Here is a 10,265-nt window from a genome sequence, read left to right as displayed (position 1 = left end):
AGCATCAGAAGCCTGGTGGATTATTGCAAGCTATTGACAGTCCGACGTGGAAATGGGAAGTAATCAATATGGATTTCATTACAAGCTTGCCCCGTTCTGAGCGTAAGTTTGATTCCCTATGGGTGATTATTGATAGACTTACAAAATTAGCCCATTTTCTGCCTGTCAAGACTACTTACTCAGCCGAGGATTATGCGAAGATTTACATTAAGGAGACAGTCCGACTTCATGGTGTTCCAATATCCATTATCTCTAATAGAGGTACGCAGTTTACAACTAACTTCTAGAAGTCTTTTCAGAAGGGTTTGGGACTCAGATGAGTTTTAGCATATCATTTCACCCCCAAATAAATAGGCAGGCTGAGCGTACTATTCAGACCCTCGAAGATATGCTATGGGCATGTGTCCTAGACTTCAGAGGTAACTGGGATAATCATTTGCTGCTTATTGAGTTCACGTATAATAATAGCTATCATTCCAGTATCCAGGTGGCCCCGTATGAAGCTTTATATGGACGGACGTGTAGGTTGCCTATTGGATTGTTTGAAGTAGGGCAATCTAAGTTAATAGGGACAGATTTGACTCAACAAGCAGTGGAGAAGGTCAAGCTTATTCAGGATCGATTATTAGCATCCCAAAGTCGTCAGAAGTCTTATACAGATAATCGCTGACGGGACTTGGAATTCCAGGTTGATGACTGGGTGTTCTTGAAAGTATCGCCTATGAAAGGCGTTATGAGATTTGGTAAGAAGTGTAAGCTTAGTCCTCGGTACATTAGACCTTACAAGATTGTATGTAGAGTGGGCAAAGTGGCTTATGAATTAGATCTACCATCAGATTTAGAGTCAGTCCATCTGGTCTTTCATATATCGATGCTTCATAAATGTATCGGAGATCCTTCTAGAGTCGTACCAATTGATGATATTCAGGTTACTGAGCAGTTATAATATGAAGAAGTTCCCAATTCTATACTACATAGGCAGGTTTGAAGATTGAGAACTAAAGATGTGACTTCGGTGAAGATCCTTTGGAGGAATAGGAATATCGAGGAGATGACTAGGGAAGCAAATGAAGATATGAGATCTTGGTATCTGCATTTGTTTCCACCCCGTAAGAGGTCCAGATAGAGACACCATTGCCGTCAAGTGCGAAATGTTTCATTTCTTATAACTACTGGTCGCGTCAGGCCATTATTATTATTAGTTGTTGTGGCCCTGTGTGGTATTGTATATTTTAGGTTGTTGTGTGACAGGTTGGTAGTGGTACAGTTGCAGGGGTAACTCTGCCAAAAATTTTATAAGACCCCTTAGAGTTTAACATTCGAGGACGAATGTTCTTAAGAGGGGAAGAATGTTACACCTTGTCTTTCGCATACGTTAAGGTTTCGTTTTAAGAAGGTTGTTGTAGGTTTGTTTTGGAAATCATTGGAGAGTTAAGGCTGTCCCTTTCTTTCTTATGGCATGATCTTATTGATACAAACCCATGCAAATGATATCCATAATGTCCCCATTCCTAGAAATACTAGAAGCTTATGGTTCTTGATGTTCTTATGATAGTGTTGATATTTGTCTCATGTATTGATCTTTACCCTATGGTTATTGATCTTATTTATTGATGTTGATCTCATCTTATGGTTATTGTTCCTTCAAGGTGAGATATGTTGATGATGATGATGATTCCATAATGGTAGTCGGAGGTTTACCGACCTTACGTCACTCCGATAGAATCATAATGTTTCTTTGAGCTCTCATGCATGCTTTATATATATGTAGCTATTTCCTCACATCGAGCCGCGCTATAGTCGGCCGGGTACGGTACCTATTGTGCACACCACTGCAGTTGGGTATGGATAACATCGAGCCTATTATTGGCGGGTACGAGTAACACCGAGCCTATATGGCCGGGTATGGTATTATGATATATATATATGTGTGTGTGTGTGTGTGTGTGTATAAAAATGTTTTTTTAAAAAGGAAATCATGCATGACATCCGCCTTAAGAGGCATTCAGATGTACAGGTTATTCTCTCTTATCTCATATTACTTTCATATATTTATATGTTATTATTCATGCCTTACATACTCAGTACACTATTCGTACTTGTGTGTGGACGCTGCATTCATTCCCGCAGGTAGATAGGGAGACGGTTCAGACCCTTAGGCTGCTTTCTCAGCGATTATACAGGAGCACTCCACTTGTTCTGGAGTTGCAGTTCAGATTGGTATGATTCTTTTGTGTACATTTGGGCATAGCGGGGTCCTGTCCCATCCTTATTATGTTATGCACTCTACGTAGAGGCTCGAAGATAGATATGCACAGTTAGATGTCCTATGACCTTCTCGGTCCATAATTTGTTACATTATTTTTATAGCCTTATCGACTTGTGTACATGGGCACAGTTTGATGACGTAAATATATGCATTTATCTCTTGGGCTTGTGTCCCTTACAGTTCATGATATCGGCTAGCTAGCATTATGGCCCACTCAGGTATGATTATGTCACGTATGTATGTCTTGAGGTGCTCGGTAGCTTAGCTCTGGGTACCCGTCATGGCCCTCTGGTTGGGTTGTGACACTATCTTGGTAACAACGCAAGATCGATACACTCGATCCACCACTGCAGAATCCTTAATAAGAGTAGAAACAATAATAGGAAAACTAAGCGACTTACATAACATATCCAGACTCGAAGCAAAGTAAGCAGACACATAAGAGTAAGTTGAGCCTGGATCAAATAAGGTCACAGCTGACTGACGATGGACCAAAATAGTACCTATGATAATCGTGTCAGAAGGCTCAGCCTCTGTCCTACCAGAGAAAGCACAAAAAAGACCTCGTCCGTCCTCAGACTGTGTACCACCGCGGCCTAACTGAGCTCTACCCCTAACTAACTGAGAACCACCTCTACTAGGCTGATGACTGCCTTTGTTGGGCGGTGAATCCCCTCTACCAAAATATCCATCTCCTCTAGTTGGCTGTGCTAGAGGCCTAGGTTCCTGTACCCGAGAACTCTGTTGGGACCTACCCTGTCTAAGTTTAGGGTACTCTCTCACGAAGTGTTCTGGGTCTCCACACTCATAGTAGCTCCTGACTATCGTGGGCTGATGAACTGATACTGAAGACCTAAAATATCCCTCACGACCTGAGTGTCGCGAATAAGAACCCCGAGAAATCTTCCCTGAACAGTACTCACTATGTCCTGACGAACCACCTACTGATGTATGAAGTGATGACTGAATAGGACGACTGGAATAGTAATGATGACCTCTACCATAGAGTCCCCTGCTCATAGAAGAAGAACTACTGAAACCTCTAACTCTACGAATCCTCTTGTTAGCACCCCTATCATATGTATGCTACCTCACTGACTCACCTCCTTGGCGTCATCCACCACTTCCTGAAATGAATCCCCAGAAGCTACGACCCGTAAAGTCGCCAATTGAAGCGGAAGGGTCAACCCCTTCACAAACCACCTAACTCGCTCGGCCTCAGTGGGAAGTAACAACACGGCATAACGGGCTAAAGGTGTAAACCGAGAGTCATACTCTGCCACAAATAACCCTCTCTACTCTAAGTTAGTGAACTCGTCCCTCCTTCTGTGTCTCAAGCTACAGGGAACATACTTCTCTAGAAATACCTAATAGAACTAATTCCAAGTCAAAGGAGGCGACCTAGCTGGTCGACACTCAATCTAAGACCTCCACCACTGTTTGGTGTCCACAATCAGCTGAAAACAAACATAGTCTACCTCATGCGACTCCACTACACCCAACCGGTGAAGCCTCTCAAGAAAACTGACGATGAACTTATAAGCATCTTCCGGGAAGTACCATAGAACCAGGGAGGACTCATCCTGGTGAACTAATCAAACATCTTCTACTTATCACGGGTCATAACTGGTCCAGTGACTGTGCGATGAGCGAAAACAGGTGGTGGAATCTCGTCAATATGAGCTACCACAGCGAAAGTAGGCTGTGTCCCCGGAGTATGAAACTGATCACGAGTCTGACTTCTAACTCTGGTCTATTACCCATCTCGTGTAGCCTGGAATGTGGTTGCCTGGGTCAATCGCTCAAGTAGGCTGAAAATACGCACCATAGCATCCTATAGTAATGGTGTAGCAATGATTTTCGGTGGTGCATGGGCTCACACCGGCTCCTCTCCCTTAATAGGTGCATCCCTATGCTCAATCTCATGCTTAATCTCCGGCTCGAGCAATACTGATGTAGCACGAGTCTGACCAGCTGCTGGTGCTCGACCTCATATCGGTGCTGCTCCACGGGGACTACCTCTACTGCGACCTCTACCACGACCTCTACCTCGACCCCTGCCATGCGCCATAACTCTGGCAGCAAGTGTCGGTGCCTCATTCCTAGCCACATCTGCGCGTGTCCTTACCATCTATGAGAAAATAGAATATGAAGTTGGATATTTAACTTGAACAAGTTAGCACGAAAGGAATGAAAGAATGGAAGTTTCCTAAATGTCCTATAACCTCTCGATGATAGGCACAGACATCTACGTACTGATCCGCAAAACTCTGCTAGACATTGCTCTTGTACTCATGAGACCGGTCAACCTAAAGATCTGATACCAATTTGTCACAACCCAAATTGGAGAGTCATGATGGCACGTACACTTCCCCACCAGGTAGGAAAACCATCCCTGAAGTTGCGATTCATTCAAAATAAATAAAGTAAAGTGTTGAATCCAACAGTCTCAACATAATATATATAAGTCAAGAAAGTAACTTAGTCAGATACAGCCCAAAACCTGGAATAACTCATACAAGAGCTTCTAAATAGAATACAAGTCTTAGACAATATAGAAATAGAAATTTGTCTCGAAAAGGAAGGGACAGGATAGCATAAATAGAAGAATCCAAGGTTGTAGGTCCAGCGGTAGCTCACCCTAGAATATGGAAATGATAGATTCGAGATTAGCCACGGGATATGGAACTGGAGCATGGGTCTGTATCTGCACATGAAAATAGTGCAGCAAGTGTAGATAAGTACAAAACCACTAGTAGTCAGTAGGTATCATAGGCCGACGACGAAGGAATAATGCATAAAGCATATAAAGACTGAAATAAACACATGTGGAACCATGCAGCCAACATTTACATACATCACTAAATCCTTAGTCACGTTTCACCTAATATGACGGTAATCATATAGTCATGTGAGAATGCATGAATCAAATGAGTGAATTTATGAATGCAATGCACTGGCCAAATCTCTTACCTGCTACACACATGCTATAGGCCTTGTCGTATAGTCATGACCCATAGGGGACTCGCGAGGTCTATATACCTCTAAACGCCACCCAGTATGTGCCCTCGGACTGGACGAGAACCAAATCAATCATATCATATAATATCTTATCCACGTAACTCATATCACCATTCCCGGAAATATTTCCCTACAGGCTTAGACACATCAATCTTACCTTTTTCCCGATCTCAACAGTCCCTCTCATATCTCATCAAATGTCTCATCACAATGAATATATGTATGTATGCATGCATGGATAAGTACTAAATGCATGGTAACAAGTGTCAATAAATTCATGAAGTAGGGGTGAATTCATATACACCACGGATCATATAATATCATCTCAAGGTCAAGATTGTTGCCACTTTCATGATATATGCAAAATATGGTGAGATGAATGTATATAAACCAATTCATGCACATAACAGCCAAACATGGCCATCATAGCCCAAATAAGCAACAACCATGCCAACCTAAGTGGATTTAACACCACAACCAGTGCCCGTAGGCCTAATATGCTTACCTCGTCACAACATTTTAATCATGCAACAGTTTTCCAAACAGATACACCGATACCCACCCAAGTGTTCATCACAACCACTAAGGTGGGACCCCTTCTCACGCCCAATACCCCTTCAACATTTATAGACTAAATACGTCCTCCAATCAGAGTCTAGAAGAGTAAACCGTAACCTACCTCAAGGCCGAACGGGTGCCACGAGCACTTCAAACTTGAGCCTTCCTTTTCCGTAGTGCCTTCGATTGAGAAAAGTATATCAAGATATGAATTCTACATTAAAACATGATTCTAAGAATACCCATATTGCCACAAAAGAAATTTGGGTTCAAAAGTCAATCCAAAACCCCCTCCCAAACCCCGAAGGTCAAAATGGTAATTTATTAATAATTCGAGTTCAACAAGGTCAAAATAGTATTCTAGTAGGCCACACGAGTCTAACAACGCCCATATTGCAATACTTTAATCCGGAATCCCAAAGTGAACCCAAAATATCGAAACCCACACCCAGGGGACAAAACTGAAATTTTAGTTTAGAAATAGTTTACCCAGTCTAGTTAGTCTAAAATCAGGAAATCATATAAAACTAACCATGAATTGGTCTCCAATTTGTCAAAATCCTCAATTTCAACTGAGGGCTAAAACCCCCAATTTTTCCATCCTAAATCATGATTTCTAACATGGAATTCCTTAATAATCGATTATATAAAGGTAAAAGGAGGATCAGAAACTTACCCACTAGAAGAATCTTGTAAAATCCCTAAAAATCTCCTTAAACTGAGGTCTCAAGCTCCAAATATGTTAATGAGGATTTTAAACTCAAATTGGGGAATTAAATACTTTCTGTCTAGCAATTTTCGCTTCTGCAGCCAAAATATCACATCAACGGGCGCGCTTCAGCAGTCCAAATACCGCACTTGCGAAGCCCACTTAAATGGCCCGGGTCCGCAGATGTGGACCAAGTCTCGCAGGGGAGGGGCTGGTCCTGCGGTTATTTCCTCGTAGGTGCTGGCGTAGCCCAATTCACCCATGCCTCGCAAGTGCGAGACATCGGACACCAGAAAGCCAAATCAAGTCCCAAACTTCGCTCCAACATCTGAAACTCACCTAAGACCTCCCAGACACAAACCAAATATGCATTTCTATCATAGACAGGCTACGAACCTACTCGCGCACTCGGAATTCCCAAAAGAGGTCATCTTGACCTGAGGTTGACCAAGGTCAACTCCAAAACCATAAATTCTCATAAACCCAATCAACGACTCAAAACACACCTGAAACCCTCGGGACCCGAACCAACTATCCTACCAAGTCAAAAATTACATTTCGGACCTAATGGGACTATCATAATTTGATTCCGAACACGTTTACCTAAAAGTCAACTATTGGTTAAAGCTTTACTCAAAATCAAACTTAAGAATTCAAAACTTAGGTTTCTCACTCTGATACTAATCTGATTGCCTCGATAACCGTGCTACCCATCCCCGTAAGTCAAATACATCAAAGTAAAGTTAAGGGAAGGGCCATTTAGGGCAAAATTGGTAAAATTACCAAAACGACCTAACGGGTCATTACTTTCCTTATACTAAAAATAGATTTAAATTCATTATTTATCTAGATACTTTTTAATTTCTTTCTATATTACCCTTATCATTAAGTAACTACATAAAGTATTAAAACTCAAACTTAATTTTCCAAAGGATAATTAATAGGGGTACCGAGTATGTTTATTCCTAAAAAACAATATCTTAAGGAAAGTGTCGTGTCAATAAAAGACAAATTAAAAGGAATAGAGGGAGTACCTTTTACCCCCTTCGTTTCATTTTACTTGTCTCATATCCTCTAAAACATTTTTCACTTGTCTATTTTAGTAAATTTAAGAGAGATTTATTGGTTTCTTTCAATATTGCCATTATCATTAGGTAACTATAAAGTAATAGTAATTATACTTATATTTTTGAAGCATAATTAGTAAGGCTAATTCAATAAAATAAATTCCTAATAAATAGATTCTTAAGGGGAATGTCAAACCAACAAATGAAAAGGAGCGAGCACATTATTTATTAATATTTATTTTTGTAAAATCGTTGTAACTTTGGAGTCACAGTACCATTTCCAACCAAAGCATTATGGAAATATTATTTTAAAAATATTTTTAAGAAAAAAGAGTGTTTCTTACTTATTTTCTTGTGTTCGATACATAAGCAAAAAATGTTATTCTAAAAATCTTTTGTATATAAGTTAGACAAGTACTATGGTAGGTGGTATGGGGTGCGGTGGTGGTGGGTGGTGGGGATGAGGGCTACGGGGTTGGGAGTGAAGATGAGGTGTATTGGAGGGCGACAAGGGTACAATGAATGTGGAATGCCACTTGTGGAACTTGATTTTCCTACTTCTATTAAGGAAGTCATTTTCCTTATTTTCCTAGAGAAAATGGTTTTTGAAATTTTTTACTAGACATGAGAAATTGAAATCATTTTCTGAAAATATTTTTCTCTATATCGAACACACCCTTTTTTTTTTTAAACCTCCATAGTTTTGCTTCTTTAGTGAATATCGAATCCTGTGCCCTTTTGTATTTGCTAATTCTCCTTTCAAACTTCCTTCCTCATAAATAATTTGTTCTTTAAAAATTAATTATGTGACTAAGAAACTTTACTAATTATGAAGACCTACCAACAAGACATTATTAAACTGTCACTAGATTAAATTAATTATGCAATAGAAAAATATGACCTGAGTTATATTTTTGAAATTAAATTTATTACTTTAGTATCATGAGTGTGGGCCAAATTGGCACGAAAAATGCATAGTGAAACTAAAAAATTGTCACGACCCATTTCACAAATCATGATGGCACTTGCACTATGCCCCAACCCCGATAGGCGAACCATCCCCAAGTCATCAATCATTTATAAGAAAGAATATGCAGAAATTAAGTACATAATACTACTTAACAGTCTTTATAATATAAATAAGTGCAAAATTTTAACTTAATCTTTACAATCCCCAAAACCTGGTCTAACTCATATAAGAGCTTCTAAATACATTACAAGTCTCAAATACAGAATAGAAAACTGTCTCAAAATATAAATAGGCAATTACATAAAATAGGAGGAGATCCAGGATTGCTGGAGTGTCTCATGGCTCACCTTGAAACCTTAAAATGCATCACATCAGGATCAGCCACGAGGCCTGGAACTGGAACAAGGGTCGATATCTGCAGGGAAAGTGCAGCAAGTGTAGTATGAGTACAACCACTAGTGCTCTGTAGGTACCATAGGCTGACAATGAAGGAAAACACGTATAAAGCATATAAAGACCGAATCTACACACTTTTTAGACTAACTCAACTTAGATCCTGCCAGTTCTAACCAAGAATTCTTATTTCACAGATAATCCAGGTAAGAAAGTATCACATAAGATAAACAGTAAATAAATAAATGAATGGATGTATGAATGCAATGCACTGGCCAATAATAATACCAGTACACACATGCTAGCGGTCATTTCGTCTAGTCATGACACATGGGGGACTCGCGAGGTCCATATACCCGTTGCAGTGTGCAACCTGATCCCATGTTGTGGCGTGCAACCCGATCCCATAAATCATCGCAGATATGTAACCTCAATCTTACCTTTTCCGGCCTTAAGACTACCTCATATCTCCTTTTCACAATTTATCCATCAAGTATGTATGAATGAATGCATGTATGCAGAACATCATGTGCCATATATCATGAAAGTATGGAATAGATAAGCATAACATGGAATCATATAAGTTCAACTCGAGTATCAACATGGATCATTCTCTCACAATTTATACAAGTCATGGGGTGATGAGGTAAATGATGTTAAATTTTTACAAGTATTCATCAAACATGGCTGTCATAGCCCATATATACAACAACCTTACCAACCTAGTAGATTTATCACCACAACCATGCCCGTAGGCCTCAACATGCATACACTACTTAACATTAACCACCCAAACAATTAACACTGGTACCCACCCAAGCGCTCATCATAGTCACTAAGTTAGTACCCCCCTTTAACACCTAATACCCTTTCAATATTTATATACTAGATACGCCCTCCAATCGGAGTCTAAAGAATAAACCGTAACCTACCTCGAAGCCGAACATGAGCCACGAACCCTCACGCTAGAGCCTTTCCTTTCCAAAGTGCTTCTGATCGATCAAAGTCTAACAAATATGAACTCTACGTTAGAATGCGATTCTATGGATACCCATATCATCATACTTTTACTGAAAAAATTAATGCGAAATAATCATATCTGAGCCCCAAGTGTTTAGTGTGGAAATAATTTACCCATTATCTAAAAAGTCCCAATCCTCATAATCATGGAAATCTAATCACTATTAGGCCTTCAATTTCATTAATTTCTACTAGACCCATTGTATGAAAAACCCTTATTCCCCAATCTTAAATCATGAAAGGAATTGAAAACTAATG

This window comes from Lycium ferocissimum, chromosome 9 (assembly GCF_029784015.1).
Source record: "Lycium ferocissimum isolate CSIRO_LF1 chromosome 9, AGI_CSIRO_Lferr_CH_V1, whole genome shotgun sequence".
NCBI classification, from domain to species: domain Eukaryota; kingdom Viridiplantae; phylum Streptophyta; class Magnoliopsida; order Solanales; family Solanaceae; genus Lycium; species Lycium ferocissimum.
This window is presented reverse-complemented; position numbering follows the sequence as displayed.